The 20,091-nt window shown below is 52.8% G+C and overlaps 1 protein-coding gene across 6 annotated transcripts in view; it reads left to right on the top strand.

Moving 5' to 3' along the window:
* LOC138262284 (NXPE family member 4-like) overlaps positions 1-20,091 on the top strand; it is a 505,255-nt gene that overhangs the window by 30,021 nt on the left and 455,143 nt on the right. The gene's annotated exons all lie outside the window — the stretch shown is intronic.

The raw sequence follows: 20,091 nt of genomic DNA on the forward strand, positions 1-20,091 counted from the left end.
GACTGCTGCTATTTATTAAAGTAAGAAAAGAAACGCATAATAGGAACCTCCGGTCTTGCCATAAAATTCTGGTTTATTTACAAAACAAGTGTAACATGAATTTACAGTGGGTTTAACGGCACCTTATGGAGGGTTTCATTTTACTTGTAGAACTTCGTATTCCAGCTCCCTACTGCAACGAATCACGCCCTCATAAAGAGGGGAGACGCGGATGAGGGGAGGTCCCATGCATTTAAAAAATGACAGATCGTTCAAACCGTCAGCCCATTTTTATCAGTCCTTGCAGTGGTATGGCTTAATGAACACCCACTAAACTGCTACAGAGAACATCTGATTTGATGTTACTTGTGCCTTGCAACGCATTAACACCTACTTCTGTCTCTTGCTTAAGATGATAATCGAACTGAACCAGTGCAGTGTTTTTGCATTCTATCTAACAGCAGGTTGTACTTGGTTCCCTGTTCCGCATGGTAACGCGTAAAGCCTACAATTATTGAAGCGAGTGGCTTGCTTTTCCCCTCTTAATAATAGTGATGGCCAAGGCCTCAAGGCTTGCTGCATTCCAGGTTCTAAAAACAATGCGTAAACCGCTCCGTTCTCGAATGATCTCTGTCGCATCTGTCAGGATGGCTCAGTGGGTTAAGCTGTCGCTACTGAGAAGTGCACCAATCCCTAGGTTACGTGTTGGTATCCCTACTAAACCTTCCATTCGTTTCGAGTTTGTTAACGGACCAAGATTTAGATGGATGATAGTAGCGAGTGCCATTTTACTGAGCTCAGACCTGCCACAACTGTGGTCCGGCAAGAATAGTTGCTAATGTGGTTCTTGTTTCATTATCATTAGGGACAAGCAGCACACATCACCCAGGTAGCATCACTTTGGCTCGAATTACAAAACGAGTATAAAAAGAATTTATGCTCGTCTTTGCTCTCCCCTAATTACCATTAGTTTACAAACTGGGCTCATTTCCATTTTGTGCAGGGGTTCACCACCTTTTTTTTTGCAAAATATAACAGAAATGGTGAAATGCAAAAAATGATTGTGCACACTATTACTTCCTGTGTAAAGACGCACCAAACATCCAACAGAAATATTATTTGTGCTGGGCTGTTGTTTTCACCTGCTACTTACAACGAGATATTAATTGTAGCTTAAATGTTATGTCCCAAATTCTCTCACTTTCAATATGTGCACAGCAATCATGACTTACCTCTTCTGCAAAGTTTCTCCGCTCATATTAATGCCTGGATTAGTTACCACTAATTTACTTATAATCTTCCTTTCTTTTAGGTCCACATTCTGATCCTAGAAGAAATACTGTGGCTAATTTCACTCTATATCACACGTTGGGCCTCATTCACAGTTCCTTGCTGTGCCTCTGGGGAGATAGTGGCTGGTGTCTCCCTCGAGCTCATAGCGATTACAAATTTACCTCTGGATTGAGGAATAACACGCAGACCCTATCATTCCAGCTCCAATTGTCTATGTGTTTCACCCTGCTTGGAAACAAATCAGCCCAAAACCACATACAATTACCACCTGCTTACAGCAGGCCCCGGGGGGGTGGGTGGGGGTCAGGGGTGACTGGAAGGTCCAGTTTCCTTAACTTCACCTGAAGAAAGCATGTTCTCCTCCTCCATGCTGAAGTATGAGTTTGGGAAGGGTGTAGGCACAGCAGCCGCCCGCAGCCCCCACAGCACCTACAAGATGTTCGAGTCCTGTGTATCTTGGCTTGTAAATCTTGGTTCAGCAGCTTGATGCCTGATAATTCCGGGCCCAGAAACACCAGAAAACCTGTTGTTGCTTGAAGCAGGGTTACCCCAGGGATACCGCTTGAGACAACTCGTAATGAGTTACTTAGTGGTTAATCCAGAGGACAAAATTACTGTATGCATGGTTTTTTTCTTCTCAAAAAGAGAATTAATTTGTGGAATCTGGGTTATCACTTTAGATTTTCACACATTTCCCCTATTCATAACCAGTTTCTACAGTTTACATTTTGGATGCTACTATCTGGCAAAATCTCTGCATGGAAAACACAAAGCTTTGCAATCAATCAATCAGTTTGTGTAAAGCGCGACTACTCACCCGTGAGGGTCTCGAGGCACGGGTGGTGGGTCTGGGCCTCATCCGAAGACCCACGTCTTGAGGTTCTTCCCGAAGATAGTGAGAGATGGGCTTTGTCTGAGGTGCGTGGGCAGGTTGTTCCAACTCTTAGCTGGGAGGTAGGCAAAAGATCCTCCTCGGGCGGTGTTTTTTCAGGTGCGTGGGACGGTAGCTAGCACCTGCTGGATGGAGCGAAGGGGTCTGGTGGCGTTATGGAAGGAGATGCGATGGGTCAGGTAAGCTGGTCCGATGTTGTGCAGGGCCTTTTATGTGTGGGTGAGTAATTTGAAGTTGATTTGCTTCTCTACTGAGAGCCAAAGGGGGTCCTCAGGTTTTGGGAGATGTGTTCTTGGTGGGGGAGAATTAGGACGAATCTTGCAGTGGCATTTTGGATGAGGTGTAGTTTTCTGATGTTCTTTGTTTTGGTGCCGGCATAGACTGCGTTGCCGCAGTCGAGCTTGCTAGTGACAAGGGCGTGGGTGATTATTCTGTGGCAGTTGACCAGGATCCATTTGAAAATTTTGTGGAGTTGGCTGAGGGTGTGCCTGAGGGAAGAGGGACTGCGTTTATCTGTTAGGTCATAGATAGGGAAGAGTCAAGGATGATTCCTAGGTTGTGAAGATGATGAGCTCAGTCATGTCCAAGTTGAGCTTGAGGCAGCTCTCCCTCATACAGGCAGTGACGGCTTTCATCCTTGTGTGAAAGTTTCTCTTAGCTTTGTCTGGGTCTTCAGTGAGAGATATGATGAGTTGTGTGTCATCAGCGTATGACACGATGTTCATTGTGTGGTCTCTGATGATGGCTGCCAGCAGGGTCATGCATACATTGAAGAGCGTTGGGCTCAGGGAGGATCCCTGAGGAACTCGGCAGCTGACTTCTGTTGGTTTGGATATGAAGGGTGGGAGCCTGACTTTCTTTGTTCTCCCGGTGAGAAAGGGGCAGATCCATTGCAAGGCATCTCCACCATTTCCTGTGTCGTGGAGTCTGGTGCATAAGGTGCTGTGGGAGACTGTGTCAAAGGTTGCTGAGAGGTCGAAGAGTATGAGTGCTGCGGTGTGTCTGCGGTCGAGGGGTGTGTGGATGTCATCGTTGGCTGCAAGAAGAGCTCTCTCCATGGTGTGATTTCTGCGGAAACCAGACTGAGAAGTATCCAGAGTTGTTGTCCTCGAGGAATTATCACAGATGCAAGTTTATGGCTTTTTCCAGGACTTTAGCTGGATAGGGTAGCAGCGAGATGGGTCGGGAGTTCTTGAGCTGTGATGGGTCGGCTCTGGGTTTCTTCAGGAGGGTGAGGACTTTGGCGTGTTTCCAGTCTTCGGGGAAGATGGCTGTAGTGATGGAGTACTTTAGCACCTTGTGGAGTTCGGGGGCGGTGGATGCACTGGCTCTGTTGTAGATGTGGTGAGGACAGGGGTCTGTTGGAGCTCCGGAGTGAATGCTGTTCATAATGATTTCAGTCTCTTCTATGGTCAGTGTGGACCAGCTGAGGATGGGTTGGGTGGGTTCTGGGGGGCTGGGTCGATCGTAGGTTCTGACGCTGGGTGGGCTTTGAGGGAAGAAGCTGTCATAGATGTCCTTAATCTTGCGGTGGAAGAAAGTGGCCAGTTTGTTGCAGAGGTCTTGTGATGGGTGTTGTGAGGTATGGGCAATTAGGACACAATAAAAAATACCAGGATCAGACACAAAGATCCCTACTGATAGGTAATCTGAGTATTATCTCCATGTTTCTGTTTCTCAACCCAGTCATTACCAAACAAGTGCAGCTAAGCAAAAAGGACAGCATATGGTGCCACCAAGATATAAACAGGCCTCTCATACGTAAACACTCTGGGACCTATATTAAAACCCAGAGAGTCGACAAGTGGTAATTAGTCGCATCCAAGGCCAGCTCATCAATGTTCAAAATTATGGAGGTGAGGAGTCATAGTAACCTCTTTTGTATGAATACCATTTGCTCAACTTCTAGAGTGACAAATTGAATCCCCTGGAAGTTTAAATATTCTGTGGCTGACAAGTATCTGGGTAAGACAAGGAAGGAGAAGAACCAGAGCTGATTTGTTCCAGCTCTCCAATATGACCCATCTTACCCCACCCACCCGGGTCTCTTGGTGCTAGAACACAAGCATCATGATTCTCCCCCTTTGTGTTCCCCACTCCATTGCATTTTTGGGTGGAGGTCTCAGTCCCTGTTCCAGATCAATTAGGCACTACTGCTGTGACTCCAAGTATGACAGATGTTGTGCAAACACTGTCCTTACCATTAACCTTTCCCTCTCACCCCACTGCCTCCACCGACTGATTCGACCTGGGCACCTCGTCTGCCACTTTTTGCTGTGGCCTCCAGTCCCTGCTTTTTCCAGCCTGATCCAGCTGCTACCATTTAACCAAGTGACACAGCCGCTACCTGGAATTTCCCACACGGGTTTTCCAGCTCACCGTTCCTAATGCAGGCAAGCCCAGCTGAAGCCGATGCGTGCCAAGCGCCACAACCCCTGGCACTCCCACCCCCACACATGCACCATCACTGGGCTCTATACTCTTGACACCAAATGCTGCAACAAACACTGCCACTACGCCAATCCATACTCCACAGTAGGACCTTCGACCTGCACCGGCCCGCCTACCAGCCCCACTCTTAGCACACCATAGACACCACCTGAACAAACACACCAACTCGCATGCCCGCTTCGCAACACGCGCTCACTATGCAAACACATCACTGAGATTTAGGGTCTAGTAAGAATTTGGGGTTCTGCTTCCACACATGCATTTATCCCAAATGGACTATTCAGCAATATTTTATACCAGTCAAGAGCTTTCTTAAAGTGGAAAACAATGAGATATTATGCTGACCAATTGCAAGCATTGAAATCTAGTTCTGCAACTTCCTATTTTATATGTATGATAATTGGCATCCTACCAAGTGGATATCATACATTTCAGCGTTCAAGCCTGTGGGTACAGTGCATTGATTACACTGGAAAAACTGCACATGCGTTTCTAAAGCGCACTTTTCTGAAGCTAGTTTGCTTAAAACGATAAAGTCAGTGCCCAGCTGCAGTCCCTCTGCACCACTCTGTCCACAACACTTGAAGCAATTCTCTGCAAACAAAAGGAGTGCTCATGCCGCATAACTTTAAAATAACAATTAGCGGAGCAGAATGAAAATGTGAACTTGGGGCAAGGATGCTTCACACAGGCAGAACTAAATACATAAAAAAGTCTGCTTCACAATGTGTAGCAGACAGTCTCCAAACATGACAAAATACTTGTTCCATATAATTGAGGAAATAATCTCTCCACCAGCATCACAATCCAGAACCGCCAGAAGACCGTACCGTGGTCCAAAGACCGCGGCGGTCATTCTGGGTTTCCCGCTAGGCTCGCGGGCGACCGCCAGAAGGCCGCCCGCCAGCCCAGCGGGAAACCCCCTTCCATTAGGATGCCGGCTCCGAATGGAGCCAGCAGAGTGGAAGAGGTGCGACGGGTGCAGTTGCACCCGTCGCGAATTTCAGTGTCTGCTATGCAGACACTGAAATTCATGGTGGGGCCCTCTTACGGGGGCCCCTGCAGTGCCCATGCCATTGGCATGGGCAGTGCAGGGGCCCCCAGGGGCCCCACGACACCCCATACCACCATCCTCTTCCTGGCGGCCAAAACCGCCAGGAACAGGATGGCGGTATGGGGTTCGGAATCCCCATGGCGGCGCAGCAAGCTGCGCCGGCATGGAGGATTCCCCAGGGCAGCGGAAAGCCGGTGGTACACCGCCGGCTTTCCGTTTCTGACCGCGGCTGTACCGCCGCTGTCAGAATTGCCCTGGATGCACCGCCAGCCTGTTGGAGGTGCATCCGCGGTCCCCTACCCTGGCGGTCTCGGACCACCAGGGTAGGAATGACCGCCTCAGTCTTTTCCACAACTTTGCAAAGAGATTCTAGTTTCCTCTACAACAAAGCCTCCAGGTTGAGCCCTCTTGTGCCCTTGATAGAATTTGCTGCTCCTGACTCCAGTAATAGAAACTCCTGTTTGTGCAGGGATTTTCTGATACTACACATATCACACACCAGCCAGGCCTAATTGTATGTCAAAATGAGAGCAGAAACTATTTTGTGTGCAAGGTTTAGGGCTTAAAAAACTTGAATGTGCAAAGTCATCATTGTGGCGCTTATATCGGTCAGAGGGAAAAGATATGTCTTTGCAGCGCTCTACCGTACGCCAGACTGCGCCCCAACAATTGGAGCTCTTGTCGCAGTCCAGCCAAACCTTTGGTGTAATCAAGCATAGATAATACAATTCCATCTCCATATAGTGAAATGACCTGTATCCGAGCACTGATGTGAACCCCCAGAGTCACTCCGGGGTGGGGTATGTCATGTGGCATGCCAGGGACTCCGTTGCCAGAACAAACAGCAAAGTGGAGAAATGACCCCCCTGACTTGTCCTGCATCGCACTGACCAAACCTCGGAGGTCCGGCTCCCCTTTCTGAACCAGGCTGTCGCAGCCAAGTAAAGGAGCTGCACCCCTCTAATGATGGCCTTCCCATAGCCAACGTGTTAAGGACTGATCACAGGAGGAGCCGTTCAAGAGCGTCAGAAGCTTTCTGCATGTCTATGAAGGCTGCAGTCTCTCCGGGGGATCCAGCGTGGTCACTTCTAATGATATGAACAACTGTCTCAAATGTGGTCTGTGCTATGGCCAGGGACACACTCTCTCGTGGTGTACTTCAAGTGGCATCATGCAAAGCAGCGTACTGGCCAAGAGCTTCTCCAAGGTCTTGCATTCAAGAGAGAGGGGCACAGCCAGCCTTGGCAGCACAACCTCAAGAGAGAGGGGCACAGCCAACCTTGGCAGCACAACCTCAAGAGAGAGGGGGACAGCCATCCTTGGCAGCACAACCTTAAGAGAGAGGGGCACAGCCAGCCTTGGCAGCACAACCTCAAGAGAGAGGGGCACAGCCAGCCTTGGCAGCACAACCTCAAGAGAGAGGGGCACAGCCAGCCTCAAGAGAGAGGGGCACAGCCAGCATTGGCAGCACAACCTCAAGAGACAGAGGCACAGCCAGCCTTGGCAGCACAACCTCACGAGAGAGGGGCACAGCCAGCCTCAAGAGAGGGGGCACAGCCATCCTTGGAAGCACAACCTCAAGAGAGAGCGGCACAGCCAGCCTCAAGAGAGAGGGGCACAGCCATCCTTGGCAGCACAACGTCAAGAGAGAGGGGCACAGCCAGCCTTGGCAGCACAACCTCAAGAGAGAGGGGCACATCCAGCCTTGGCAGCACAACCTCAAGAGAGAGGAGCACAGCCAGCCTCAAGAGAGAGGGGCACAGCCATCCTTGGCAGCACAACCTCAAAAGAGAGGGGCACAGCCAGCCTTGGCAGCACAACCTCAAGAGAGAGGGGCACAGCCAGCCTCAAGAGAGAGGGGCACAGCCATCCTTGGCAGCACAACGTCAAGAGAGAGGGGCACAGCCAGCCTTGGCAGCACAACCTCAAGAGAGAGGGGCACATCCAGCCTTGGCAGCACAACCTCAAGAGAGAGGGGCACAGCCAGCCTCAAGAGAGAGGGGCACAGCCATCCTTGGCAGCACAACCTCAAAAGAGAGGGGCACAGCCAGCCTTGGCAGCACAACCTCAAGAGAGAGGGGCACAGCCACCCTCAAGAGAGAGGGGCACAGCCATCCTTGGCAGCACAACCTCAAGAGAGAGGGGCACAGCCAACCTTGGCAGCACAACCTCAAGAGAGAGGGGCACAGCCAGCCTAAAGAGAGATGGGCACAGCCATACTTGGCAGCACAACCTCAAGAGAGAGGGGCACAACCAGCCTTGGCAGCACAACCTCAAGAGAGAGGGGCAAAGCCAGCCTCAAGAGAGAGGGGCACAGCCAGCCTTGGCAGCACAACCTCAAGAGAGAGGGGCACAGCCAGCCTTGGCAGCACAACCTCAAGAGAGAGGGGCACAGCCAGCCTCAAGAGAGAGGGGCACAGCCAGCCTTGGCAGCACAACCTCAATAGAGAGGGGCACATCCAGCCTTGGCAGCACAACCTCAAGAGAGAGGGGCACAGCCAGCCTCAAGAGAGAGGGGCACAGCCATCCTTGGCAGCACAACCTCAAAAGAGAGGGGCACAGCCAGCCTTGGCAGCACAACCTCAAGAGAGAGGGGCACAGCCACCATCAAGAGAGAGGGGCACAGCCATCCTTGGCAGCACAACCTCAAGAGAGAGGGGCACAGCCAACCTTGGCAGCACAACCTCAAGAGAGAGGGGCACAGCCAGCCTAAAGAGAGATGGGCACAGCCATACTTGGCAGCACAACCTCAAGAGAGAGGGGCACAGCCAGCCTTGGCAGCACAACCTCAAGAGAGAGGGGCAAAGCCAGCCTCAAGAGAGAGGGGCACAGCCAGCCTTGGCAGCACAACCTCAAGAGAGAGGGGCACAGCCAGCCTTGGCAGCACAACCTCAAGAGAGAGGGGCACAGCCAGCCTCAAGAGAGAGGGGCACAGCCAGCCTTGGCAGCACAACCTCAAGAGAGAGGGGCACAGCCAGCCTTGTCAGCACAACCTCAAGAGAGAGGGGCACAGCCATCCTTGGCAGCACAACCTCAAGAGAGAGGGGCACAGCCAGCCGTGGCAGCACAACCTCAAGCGAGAGGGGCACAGCCAGCCTCAAGAGAGAGGGGCACTGCCAGCCTTGGCAGCACAACCTCAGGAGAGAGGGGCACAGCCAGCCTTGGCAGCACAACCTCAAGAGAGAGGGGCACATCCAGCCTTGGCATCACAACCTCAAGAGAGAGGGGCACAGCCAGCCTCAAGAGAGAGGGGCAAAGCCAGCCTTGGCAGCACAACCTCAAGAGAGAGGGGCACATCCAGCCTTGGCAGCACAACCTCAAGAGAGAGGGGCACAGCCAGCCTCAAGAGAGAGGGGCACAGCCAGCCTTGGCAGCACAACCTCAAGAGAGAGGGGCATAGCCAGCTTCAAGAGAGAGGGGCACAGCCATCCTTGGCAGCACAACCCCAAGAGAGAGGGGCACAGCCAGCCTTGGCAGCACAACCTCAAGAGAGAGGGGCACAGCCAGCCTTGGCAGCACAACCTCAAGAGAGAGGGGCACAGCCAGCCGTGGCAGCACAACCTCAAGCGAGAGGGGCACAGCCAGCCTCAAGAGAGAGGGGCACAGCCATCCTTGGCAGCACAACGTCAAGAGAGAGGGGCACAGCCAGCCTTGGCAGCACAACCTCAAGAGAGAGGGGCACATCCAGCCTTGTCAGCACAATCTCAAGAGAGAGGGGCACAGCCAGCCTCAAAAGAGAGGGGCACAGCCATCCTTGGCAGCACAACCTCAAGAGAGAGGGGCACAGCCATCCTTGGCAGCACAACCTCAAGAGAGAGGGGCTCAGCCATCCTTGGCAGCACGACCTCAAGAGAGAGGGGCACAGCCAGCCTTGGCAGCACAACCTCAAGAGAGAGCGGCACAGCCAGCCTTGGCAGCACAACCTCAAGAGAGAGGGGCACAGCCATACTTGGCAGCACAACCTCAAGAGAGAGGGGCACAGGCTTGGCAGCACAACCTCAAGAGAGAGGGGCACAGCCATCCTTGACAGCACAACCTCAAGAGAGAGGGGCACAGCCATCCTTGGCAGCACAACCTCAAGATAGAGGGGCACAGCTAGCCTCAAGAGAGAGGGGCACAGCCATCCTTGGCAGCACAAACTCAAGAGAGAGGGGCACAGCCAGCCTTGGCAGCACAACCTCAAGAGAGAGGGGCACAGCCAGCCTTGGCAGCACAACCTCAAGAGAGAGGGGCAAAGCCAGCCTCAAGAGAGAGGGGCACAGCCAGCCTTGGCAGCACAACCTCAAGAGAGAGGGGCACAGCCAGCCTTGGCAGCACAACCTCAAGAGAGAGGGGCACAGCCAGCCTCAAGAGAGAGGGGCACAGCCAGCCTTGGCAGCACAACCTCAAGAGAGAGGGGCACAGCCAGCCTCAAGAGAGAGGGGCACAGCCAGCCTTGGCAGCACAACCTCAAGAGAGAGGGGCACAGCCAGCCTTGGCAGCACAACCTCAAGAGAGAGGGGCACAGCCAGCCTTGGCAGCACAACCTCAACAGCTTCTTTGGTCGTCTGGGGTAACTGTGCTCTCTCGAGGGCCCGAGGGGGAGGTTCCAAGAGGTGTGGAGTCAGCTCCCCTGGAATATCTTATGGAACTCTGGGGGTGCCGGCCGCTGTCCTGAGACTTGCGTCAGAGCTTCATCTGGGGACTGACATTTCCAACTCACCCTCCTGTTCCTGTTGGGCGAGTCACTGCTGTATAGTTTACAATACAGTGGCTGATGTTACAATACTTAGCCATACATTTCTGATGCATTATTGTATTGTGTATAATGGAAATTATTATAAAACTAAGTTATTTAGAAAAATACAAAAAATGTCTGGGGTGTAGTCTGTCCATTGCCACAGTGGAAACAAATGTATTCCTTCTTGGCTGGGTGAATCTCTGGACGCTGCCCAGGACATGCATCTCTGGGGTGCCCACACCCCACATATGGCAGTAGATTATTTTCCATGTGTTACTGTCTGCGATTACTTATGATTGTGCATTCACGTGTAGTGAACATAAAAAGTGAGTTTGTGCTTGTGAAACCATGTGTGTGAGGTGAGCTTGCACTTTATGTGTACAACGTGAGGTTGCAACATTTTACTTGAAATCCTCCTTAAAAAAAGCAAATGCACAAATATTGAGTCCAAAATCTATATGGAATCTCCTTTCTTTCAAATACTAACTAGATTTTTCGGGACTGCGGATCTGTTTTAAAAAGTGTGAATTCAGAAACGCAGCTCTCCCCTCCTCCTGTTTAGGAAAATACAAGGCATATAATGCCAATGAAGTAAGCATTTAAAAGGAAAAACTAGAGAGACCAGAGATATAAATTATTAAAATCATAAAGTGCCTCCCTTAAATGCAACACACGAATGCAATTGTTAAAGTTCACACAGTTCTTGGCGCTATACTGTTGATAAATGGAGTCTTACATACTCGCTTGCTCACAATTCTGTGGTCACCATTTTATAAAATATATTTATATAGAACAGCAAGTAGGAAACAATGGTTCACTTTTTATAAGACTAATTCTATCTTATCGAATTTAAAATGGGTACGTTGCTTCCATGAGCGCAAAAACCCTGCATTCTGCAGCCCGTTTCCGAGGCGATCCACACCAAGAGAGCACAAGCTCTCTCAGGGCACTGCACCGGCCATCTCAGCCAAGGATGCTGTGATCTCTTCAGTACACGGCACCAGAATCTCAGCCAAGGAGGCTGTGACCTCTTCAGTGCACGGCACCAGAATCTCAGCCAAGGAGGCTGTGACCTCTTCAGGGCACTGCACCAGCCTTCTCAGCCAAGGATGCTGTGACCTCTTCAGGGCACTGCACCAGCATCTCAGCCAAGGAGGCTGTGACCTCATCAGTGCACGGCACCAGAATCTCAGCCAAGGAGGCTGTGACCTCTTCAGGGCACTGCACCAGCCTTCTCAGCCAAGGATGCTGTGACTGCTGTGACCTCTTCAGGGCACTGCACCAGCCATCTCAGCCAAGGATACTGTGACCTCTTCAGTGCACTGCACCACTCATCTCAGCCAAGGATGCTGTGACCTCTTCAGGGCACTGCACCAGCCATCTCACCCAATGATGCTGTGACCTCTTCAGTGCACTGCACCAGCATCTCAGCCAAGGATGCTGTGACCTCTTCAGTGCACGGCACCAGAATCTCAGCCAAGGATGCTTTGACCTCTTCAGTGCACTGCACCAGCCATCTCAGCCAAGGATGGTGTGACCTCTTCAGTGCGACCTCTTCAGAGCACTGCACCAGCCATCTCAGCCAAGGATGCTGTGACCTCTTCAGGGCACTGCACCAGCCATCTCAGCCAAGGGTGCCATGACCTCTTCAGGGCACTGCACCAGCCATCTCAGCCAAGGATGCTGTGACCTTTTCAGTGCGACCTTTTCAGGGCACTGCACCAGCCATCTCAGCCAAGGATGCTGTGACCTCTTCAGTGCACTGCACCCGCCATCTCAGCCAAGGATGCTGTGACCTCTTCAGTGCACTGCACCAACCATCTCAGCCAAGGATGCTGTGACCTCTTCAGTGCACTTCACCATAATCCCAGCCAAGGATGCTGTGACCTCTTCAGGACACTGCACCATAATCCCAGCCAAGGAGGCTGTGACCTCTTCAGTGCACGGCACCAGAATCTCAGCCAAGGAGGCTGTGACCTCTTCAGGGCACTGCACCAGCCTTCTCAGCCAAGGAGGCTGTGACCTCTTCAGTGCACTTCACCATAATCCCAGCCAAGGAGGCTGTGACCTCTTCAGTGCACGGCACCAGAATCTCAGCCAAGGAGGCTGTGACCTCTTCAGGGCACTGCACCAGCCTTCTCAGCCAAGGAGGCTGTGACCTCTTCAGGGCACTGCACCAGCATCTCAGCCAAGGATGCTGTGACCTCTTCAGTGCACGGCACCAGAATCTCAGCCAAGGAGGCTGTGACCTCTTCAGGGCACTGCACCAGCCTTCTCAGCCAAGGATGCTGTGACTGCTGTGACCTCTTCAGGGCACTGCACCAGCCATCTCAGCCAAGGATACTGTGACCTCTTCAGTGCACTGCACCACCCATCTCAGCCAAGGATGCTGTGACCTCTTCAGGGCACTGCACCAGCCATCTCACCCAATGATGCTGTGACCTCTTCAGTGCACTGCACCAGCATCTCAGCCAAGGATGCTGTGACCTCTTCAGTGCACGGCACCAGAATCTCAGCCAAGGATGCTGTGACCTCTTCAGTGCACTGCACCAGCCATCTCAGCCAAGGATGGTGTGACCTCTTCAGTGCGACCTCTTCAGAGCACTGCACCAGCCATCTCAGCCAAGGATGCTGTGACCTCTTCAGGGCACTGCACCAGCCATCTCAGCCAAGGGTGCCATGACCTGTTCAGAGCACTGCACCAGCCATCTCAGCCAAGGATGCTGTGACCTCTTCAGTGCGACCTTTTCAGGGCACTGCACCAGCCATCTCAGCCAAGGATGCTGTGACCTCTTCAGTGCACTGCAGCCGTCATCTCAGCCAAGGATGCTGTGACCTCTTCAGTGCACTGCACCAACCATCTCAGCCAAGGATGCTGTGACCTCTTCAGTGCACTTCGCCATAATCCCAGCCAAGGATGCTGTGACCTCTTCAGGACACTGCACCAGCCATCTCAGCCAAGGAGGCTGTGACCTCTTCAGGGTACTGCACCAGCATCTCAGCCAAGGATGCCGTGACCTCTTCAGTGCACTGCACCAGCCATCTCAGTCAAGGAGGCTGTGACCTCGTCAGTGAACTGCACCAGCATCTCAGCCAAGGATGCTGTGTCCTCTTCAGTACACTGCACCAGCCATCTCAGCCAAGGATGCTGTGACCTCTTCAGTGTGACCTCTCCGGAGCACTGCACCAGCCATCTCAGCCAAGGATGCTCTGACCTCTTCAGGGCACTGCACCAGCCATCTCAGCCAAGGGTGCCATGACCTCTTCAGGGCACTGCACCAGCCATCTCAGCTAAGGATGCTGTGACCTCTTCAGTGCGACCTCTTCAGGGCTCTGCACCAGCCATCTCAGCCAAGGATGCTGTGACCTCTTCAGTGCACTGCACCCGCCATCTCAGCCAAGAATGCTGTGACCTCTTCAGTGCACTGCAGCAGCCATCTCAGCCAAGGATGCTGTGACGTCTTCAGTGCACTGCACCAGCCATCTCAGCCAAGGATGCTGTGACCTCTTCAGGGCACTGCACCAGCATCTCATCCAAGGATGCTGTGACCTCTTATGTGCACTGCACCAGCCATCTCAGCCAAGGATGCTGTGACCTCTTCAGGGCACTGCACCAGCATCTCATCCAAGGATGCTGTGACCTCTTATGTGCACTGCACCAGCCATCTCAGCCAAGGATGCTGTGACCTCTTCAGTACACTGCACCAGCATCTCAGCCAAGGATGCTGTGACCTCTCTCAGTGCACTGCACCAGCCATGTCAGCCAAGGATGCTGTGACCTCTTCAGTGCACTGCACCAGCATCTGAGCCCAGGATGCTGTGACCTCTTCAGTGCGACCTCTTCAGGGCTCTGCACCAGCCATCTCAGCCAAGGATGCTGTGACCTCTTCAGTGCACTGCACCAGCATCTCAGCCAAGGATGCTGTGACCTCTTCAGTGCGACCTCTTCAGGGCACTGCACCAGCATCTCAGCCAAGGATGCCGTGACCGCTTCAGGGCACTGCACCAGCCATCTCAGACAAGGATGCTGTGACCTCTTCAGTGCACTGCACCATAATCTCAGCCAAGGATGCTGTGACCTCTTCAGGGCACTGCACCAGCCATCTCAGCCAAGGATGCTGTGACCTCTTCAGTGCACTGCACCAGCATCTCAGCCAAGGATGCCGTGACCTCTTCAGTGCACTGCACCAGCCATCTTAGCCAAGGAGGCTGTGACCTCTTCAGGGCACTGCACCAGCCATCTCAGCCAAGGATGCTGTGACCTCTTCAGTGCACTGCACCAGCATCTCAGCCAAGGATGCTGTGACCTCTTCAGTGCACTGCACCAGCTATCTCAGCCAAGGATGCTGTGACCTCTTCAGTGCGACCTCTTCAGAGCACTGCACCCGCCATCTCAGCCAAGGATGCTGTGACCTCTTCGGGGCACTGCACCAGCCATCTCAGCCAAGGGTGCCATGACCTCTTCAGGGAACTGCAGCAGCCATCTCAGCCAAGGATGCTGTGGCCTCTTCAGTGCGACCTCTTCAGGGCACTGCACCAGCCATCTCAGCAAAGGATGCTGTGACCTCTTCAGTGCGACCTCTTCAGTTCACTGGACCAGCCATCTCAGCCAAGGATGCTGTGACCTCTTCAGTGCACTGCACCAGCATCTCAGCCAAGGATGCCGTGACCTCTTCAGGGCACTGCACCAGCCATCTCAGCCAAGGATGCTGTGACCTCTTCAGTGCACTGCACCATAATCTCAGCCAAGGATGCTGTGACCTCTTCAGTGCACCGCACCAGCCATCTCAGCCAAGGAGTCTGTGACCTCTTCAGGGCACTGCACCAGCCATCTCAGCCAAGGATGCCGTGACCTCTTCAGGGCACTGCACCAGCCATCTCAGCGCAGGATGCTGTGACCTCTTCTGTGTACTGCACCAGCATCTCAGCCAAGGATGCTGTGACCTCTTCAGGGCACTGCACCAGCATCTCAGCCAAGGATGCTGTGACCTCTTCAGTGCACTGCACCAGCATCTCAGCCAAGGATGCTGTGACCTCTTCAGTGCACTGCACCAGCCATCTCAGCCAAGGAGGCTGTGACCTCTTCAGGGCACTGCACCAGCCATCTCAGCCAAGGATGCCGTGACCTCTTCAGGGCACTGCACCAGCCATCTCAGCCATGGATGCTGTGACCTCTTCTGTGCACTGCACCAGCATCTCAGCCAAGGATGCCGTGACCTCTTCAGGGCACTGCACCAGCCATCTCAGCCAAGGAGGCTGTGACCTCTTCAGGGCACTGCACCAGCATCTCAGCCAAGGATGCCGTGACCTCTTCAGTGCACTGCACCAGCATCTCAGCCAAGGATGCCGTGACCTCTTCAGGGCACTGCACCAGCCATCTCAGCCAAGGAGGCTGTGACCTCTTCAGGGCACTGCACCAGCCTCTCAGCCAAGGATGCCTTGACCTCTTCAGTGCACTGCACCAGCCATCTTAGCCAAGGATGCCGTGACCTCTTCAGTGCACTGCACCAGCATCTCAGCCAAGGATGCTGTGACCTCTTCAGTGCACTGCACCAGCCATCTCAGCCAAGGATGCTGTGACCTCTTCAGTGCGACCTCTTCAGAGCACTGCACCAGCCATCTCAGCCAAGGATGCTCTGACCTCTTCAGGGCAGTGCACCAGCCATCTCAGCCAAGGGTGCCATGACCTCTTCAGGGCACTGCACCAGCCATCTCATCCAAGGATGCTGTGACCTCTTCAGTGCGACTTCTTCGGGGCACTGCACCAGCCATCTCAGCCAAGGATGCTGTGACCTCTTCAGTGTACTGCAGCAGCCATCTCAGCCAAGGATGCTGTGACCTCTTCAGTGCACTGCACCCGCCATCTCAGCCAAGGATGCTGTGACCTCTTCAGTGCACTGCACCAGCATCTCAGCCAAGAATGCTGTGACCTCTTCAGTGCACTGCACCAGCCATCTCAGCCAAGGATGCTGTGACCTCTTCTGTGCACTGCACCAGCCATCTCAGCCAAGGATGCTGTGACCTCTTCAGTGCACTGCACCAGCATCTCAGCCAAGGATGCTGTGACCTCTCTCAGTGCACTGCACCAGCCATGTCAGCAAAGGATGCCGTGACCTCTTCAGTGCACTGCACCAGCATCTCAGCCAAGGATGCTGTGACCTCTTTAGTGCACTGCACCAGCCATCTCAGCCAAGGATGCTGTGACCTCTTCAGTGCACTGCACCAGCATCTCAGCCAACAATGCCGTGACCTCTTCAGTGCACTGCACCAGCATCTCAGCCAAGGAGGCTGTGACCTCTTCAGGGCACTGCACCAGCATCTCAGCCAAGGATGCCGTGACCTCTTCAGTGCACTGCACCAGCATCTCAGCCAAGGATGCCGTGACCTCTTCAGTGCACTGCACCAGCATCTCAACCCAGGATGCTGTGACCCCAGGATGCTGTGACCTCTTCAGTGCACTGCACCAGCATCTCAGCCAAGGATGCTGTGACCTCTCTCAGTGCACTGCACCAGCCATGTCAGCAAAGGATGCCGTGACCTCTTCAGTGCACTGCACCAGCATCTCAGCCAAGGATGCTGTGACCTCTTTAGTGCACTGCACCAGCCATCTCAGCCAAGGATGCTGTGACCTCTTCAGTGCACTGCACCAGCATCTCAGCCAACGATGCCGTGACCTCTTCAGTGCACTGCACCAGAATCTCAGCCAAGGAGGCTGTGACCTCTTCAGGGCACTGCACCAGCATCTCAGCAAAGGATGCTGTGACCTCTTCAGTGCACTGCACCAGCATCTCAGCCAAGGATGCCGTGACCTCTTCAGTGCACTGCACCAGCATCTCAACCCAGGATGCTGTGACCCCAGGATGCTGTGACCTCTTCAGTGCACTGCACCAGCATCTCAGCCCAGGATGCTGTGACCCCAGGATGCTGTGACCTCTTCAATGCACTGCACCAGCATCTCAGCCAAGGATGCCGTGACCTCTTCAGTGCACTGCACCAGAATCTCAGCCAAGGAGGCTGTGACCTCTTCAGGGCACTGCACCAGCATCTCAGCCAAGGATGCCGTGACCTCTTCAGTGCACTGCACCAGCATCTCAGCCAAGGATGCCGTGACCTCTTCAGTGCACTGCACCAGCATCTCAACCCAGGATGCTGTGACCCCAGGATGCTGTGACCTCTTCAGTGCACTGCACCAGCATCTCAGCCCAGGATGCTGTGACCCCAGGATGCTGTGACCTCTTCAATGCACTGCACCAGCATCTCAGCCAAGGATGCTGTGACCTCTTCAGTGCATTGCACCAGCATCTCAGCCCAGGATGCTGTGACCCCAGGATGCTGTGACCTCTTCAGGGCACTGCACCAGAGCTGCAGCCGCCAGAGGCAAGGCTGCTCAGCCCAGGGGTTTGTGTACCTGCAGGACCCATCCCCAGTGCTTGACACAAGCCCAGCAGGCCGTTCTCAGCTCACGGCTTTCTTGTCAAGCAAGTGTCCCTTTCATATGCAAAAACATCTTCAGCTGCCGATCCCCAAACCGCACTTCCTTTACTTCGCTGTTAAGAGAACATTTGGCAGAGAGTTCGCTTTTATTTTTTAACAAGGACCCCTAGAATTATTCTTCTGTGAGCAACATGACGTCAGCAGTTTGCGAGCTTTTTCGTCAAAACATGACGCTAATGCGGCGCAAACAAAGTATAAATCAGGGCCTAGAGGCGTCTGGCAATCTCGTGCAGGCGAACAGCGCCTAAGTAATAAGCGCTCGTTGAAACGCTTTGTTTTATTTAACCAGTTTCCATCAGGTTACAATCAGTATTAGTCATTTGGTACAGGTTGGCTCACCAGGCAAAAAACGAACTACACCTGTTCCAAAGGTTATTTTTCTTTTATTTGCTCACTAAGGTGTATAATTTCTCTTTCAGGGAACTGTTTGCGTGTTTCATTAAAGCGTTTTTATGGTGCAAGGGTTTGTGATGTCTATGTCGTTTAAACAATAAAATAAAATACACAAAGTAAACCTGTTGGGTACTTATGTTGTTTACTATGCTGCACAACAGTGACACTGTGCAAAAATCATGTTTTTTTTGTTTTTGTAATGATGCAAAATTTCGAAATACTTACATGAAGTGCAAATCTGTCATTCAGCACTATAGTTCATTGTAAAATAATATAAAATGTTTCCTCACAACTTTTGGAATGAGAATGCATTTGGCACTAAAAAAGTGCAAAAAGCAAAAGCATTGTGCTCTGTTATTAAGTGCGTTTGCGGTAACTTATCATCGCACAATTTGGGGAATTGCAGCATTACTGAGCCTGCAGACCACGCCGCCTCTTAGACTGCTATCTGCGGGGAGACGGGAATACAAGTGTGTCAAGGCTGCAATACTGCTTCCTGTCTACAGGGGCAGAGCTGAGCAAAAAAAGAAACACTTTACGAAACACAAAGTTGCGAAACTTGGCAGAAATGTTTCTGAAGTGATTTTCTATCATTTGGAAGAGATTACCTTGTGGGGACGTGGGTTCAGCCCCCACGGAGTGTGTGTGTTGTAACAGCCAAGTCCCCGCAACGACAGTAACTAACACACGCACTCTCTCCTGGACAAAGCAGCCTAGCGCCTCTTAGAAGGGAGTGTGAAGCGTTAATGTGAGCACCGCATGCGACAGCTCCAGGGCCTATGGAAAAGCGCCAAGAGGCCACAGTGAGGTCTAAACATACGGAGAGGCGAAGAGAGGCCCATCTGCTGGCTGAAGTCTAGAAAGTGAACCTGGCCAGGTTCCGGCTCCTCGGCTGAATGTGTGATCTTCGACGAATCTTGTATTTCACGAGAACCCCGCGGTCCTCCCTGTGCGCAGGAGAGGTGTTTTGAGTTCACAAGTTGTACAAACACCTATTGTACTTTGTTTCATACACACTGACGCTGCCCAGCAGCCGCCTGGGACCCCCACAGTGTCTAGATGACAAGCGCCTCGCCTCTGGGCGCAGGAAGGGCTGCGGCTGGAAGGTGTGACTGTTTCTAGGCACCTCAGTGCGGGGCTGGTCCTGGGTTACCAATCCCAAAGCTTCACATCTCGAGGAAACTCCTTGAGGTCAGAAGATACTTTATTCCATTTTACGTCACTGGCTCGTGAAAGGGCTCTCAGAGCCGAGCCGGAGCCCTGGCTCGGCTCTCCCTCTCACCCTGTTGGCTCGCCCAGCTCTAGGGAAACTTGGGGTGCACTGGGGGGAGCAGCTCGCGCCCCCATCAGTGAACCAGGCCCTAAAAGCCTATGCTTGGAAACTGCGAGAGTTTCTAACTTTTGAAGGTACTTGAGCTTGCGATGAGAACGCTTGCTACTAACATCAGAAACATGAACAGTACAACCGGCCCAGCAGGTCTCTAGCAGCCAAAGCAGGTCTGCAGGCTCCGAGGCGTGGCAGCGCTTCGGACAGCCCCTGGGTGCCCTGCAGGCCGGGCCACCCCGTTACTCCTCATTCCAACTCTGGGTGGGGGGCGCATTGTCTGACGAAGAATACAAGGCGAGGTGACTCAGCACCTTTACTCCAGCCTCACTACATCCCCTGGTGGAAAACAGCACAGCACGGAGTGTAAACACCCTTTACACCCTCCCACAGCACCTTTACTCCAGCCTCACTACATCCCCTGGTGGAAAACAGCACAGCACGGAGTGTAAAGACCCTTTACACCCTCCCACAGCACCTTTACTCCAGCC

This window comes from Pleurodeles waltl, chromosome 10 (assembly GCF_031143425.1).
Source record: "Pleurodeles waltl isolate 20211129_DDA chromosome 10, aPleWal1.hap1.20221129, whole genome shotgun sequence".
NCBI lineage: Eukaryota > Metazoa > Chordata > Amphibia > Caudata > Salamandridae > Pleurodeles > Pleurodeles waltl.